This window comes from Gossypium arboreum, chromosome 6, assembly GCF_025698485.1.
Source record: "Gossypium arboreum isolate Shixiya-1 chromosome 6, ASM2569848v2, whole genome shotgun sequence".
NCBI lineage: Eukaryota > Viridiplantae > Streptophyta > Magnoliopsida > Malvales > Malvaceae > Gossypium > Gossypium arboreum.
The window spans coordinates 117,925,385-117,928,060 of record NC_069075.1 but is presented as its reverse complement, the minus strand read 5'-3'; the positions used below and the strand labels follow the sequence as shown (position 1 = coordinate 117,928,060).

General features: G+C 37.9%; 1 non-coding gene across 1 annotated transcript; it reads right to left on the bottom strand.

Moving 5' to 3' along the window:
- Positions 1-2,333: 2,333 nt before the first annotated feature.
- Positions 2,334-2,439, bottom strand: LOC128294715 (small nucleolar RNA R71). Its single transcript, XR_008285022.1, has one exon. It is a non-coding gene; the product is annotated as a small nucleolar RNA R71 (small nucleolar RNA).
- Between the last annotated feature and the right edge of the window lie 237 nt (positions 2,440-2,676).

Below are 2,676 nucleotides of genomic sequence, written 5' to 3'. Positions count from 1 at the left end.
TTTGCTGATGGCTCTCCGAGATGGCTGACCAAGGGTTCTTTAAGAGGCTAATTTGCTCAAAATATTTATGCAAAGATGATGATAGGCGTGAGGGGAAAGAGAGATAAGAGAATTGAGAGAGGAGAGAATGATGAATGAGTGCGAGATGAATGAGGGATGAGGGATGATTAAAAAAATGAGAAAGGGGCTCTTATTTATAGGTGAGGCATGGGAGCTAGTTTGCTAAAAATAGGAGTGTCCATCTTTCAAAACTCCTTCCAAGGGTGGCAAGCCATTGATAAACCGTAATTTATACATATTTTTACCCCATGTTTAACACATTTTATGGATGATTTTCCATTAGAATTGGAGAATTCGATGCTCCTAATGCTTTAATTTCATGTTTTACACTTAAGAGAGCATAGGAGAGTGAAAGGAATGAGAAACGGGCCAAAAACGGAGAAAATGGGCCAAAGTATGAAATCAACACGGCCTGGACCTCCTCACACGGGTAGACCACACAGCCGTGTCAATTTGGCAGGCTCGAGCATGGCCTTAAGTAATCGCACACGGGCGTGTCACATGGGCGTTTCACACGGGCGTGTCCCTGCCGAGCCCAAGTTGAGTCCAATTCAGAAAAGGCTAATTTTGAGGGCTTTTAGGCTTTCCAAAGCCTATAAATACACCCTAGAGAAGGAAGAAAAGGAGGACAGAGTAAGGGGTAAGGAATTACTCCAAGAAAGCCAATTGATTCATATCAGAAGTCAGATTCATCATCAAGACTGAAGATCTCTCCTCAATTCCCCTTCAGGAGTTTTGGGTTTTCTTTATGTTTTGTATTATTTATTATTCTGAGATGTTTTCTTATTTAGTTATAAACTAAATCCCCTAAATACCTAAGGGGAATGAAACCTAAGACGAATCTTGTAATTATTTTCTGAATTGTATGATAAATATTTGACTTGTTCTTAATTATGTGTTCTTAATTCTTGTTTAGATATCCCAGGATACCGATTCAAGATAAGCTCTTATTCAGAGGAGGAATAGACCCTGCCTAAGAGTACATTTGTCATAATTAAGCGGAGTTGACTGCGCGCCTAGACATAGAGTGACAAGATTTTGCCAGATTAGGGTGAAACCTAATAAGGGGATCCATAGATCGAGTTAATGCAACCCTAGAGTGTTAATTAGAGAAAAGTCTCGGTTATTCAATCTAGGGATTAGACGTTATTAGTCATGAATAGGGATAATAACATAACTTAGGGATCTCTACGGAACAAGTTAAATGAATAAATCATTCGATTCGGAGCCAGAATTATAAGTATAGTCTAGGTGGATTTTTCCTTAGGTATTGTCTTTATTCAATCAATTTTTCCAAAAGCGATTCCCAAATTCCATTCTCTATGCATTCTTAGTTTAGATAATTAGTTAGTTAAAACAAAAACCTCTTTATTCTTAGGCTAGATAATAAAAAGACAGTCATTACTAGTACTTTTAGTTCCTTTGGGTTCGACAATCCGGTCTTGCTAAAACTATACTACTGTTCGATAGGTACACTTGCCTACATCACGATAATAGTTAGTTCAAGAACAAGTAATTATAAATATTTAAAACCTATCACGAAACCTTGCGATCAAGTTTTTGGCGCCGTTGCCGGGGAACTGAAATATTAGGAACACTCAATTTTTATTACTTTAGCCATTTATTTTTCGTGCACTTTAATTTATTATTATTATTTATTAATTTACTTTTTCCTTCTTTTGAAAGGTTTTTATAGTTTATGACTAGAAGAAATCCGTCAGGACCATTACTTTTTGACGAAGAAATTGATCGTACAGTTCGTAGAAATCAAAGAGAAATAAGGCGAAACTTAAGATACACGGAGAACGAGCAAGAGGATGATACTCAACCCCCAACTGAAGAGATGGCTGAAAACGAAGGCAATCAGCTACCTCCTACAATTACGGTTAATCAAAATCCTGCTCCGCACACTATGTATGATTATGCTAAGCCTTCTTTAACAGGAACTGAATCGAGCATAGTTAGACCTGCTGTAGCTGCAAATACTTTTGAATTAAAACCTAACACTATTCAAATGATACAGCAATTTGTTCAGCTTGATGGTTTGCAGGATGAGGATCCCAACGCTCATTTAGCAAACTTCTTAGAACTATGTGATACATTTAAAATTAATGGTGTTTCTGATGATGCCATTCGTCTTTGGTTATTCCCTTTTTCATTGAGGAACAAAGCTAAACAGTGGTTGAACTTGTTACCACGAGGGTCAATTACTACATGGGAACAAATGACCGAAAAAATTTTACTAAAATATTTTTTGCCGGCTAAAACGGCTAAATTACGTAATGATATCTCTTCTTTTGTGCAGATGGGTTTAGAAACACTCTACGATGCATGGGAGAGATACAAGGATCATTTGAGAAGGTGCCCTCACCATGGATTACCGCTTTGGCTACAGGTTCAAACGTTCCATAATGGCCTAAATCCTTCGACTCGACAAACAGTTGACGCAGCTGCTGCCGGAACCATCAATAATAAAACACCTGAAGATGCCTATTAGTTTATAGAGGAGATGTCACTGAATAACTATCAGTGGCAAGTCATGAGGACAAAGCCAACGAAAATAGCCGACGTTTATAACGTCGATTCGGTCACCATGCTCTCTAATCAGGTCGAACT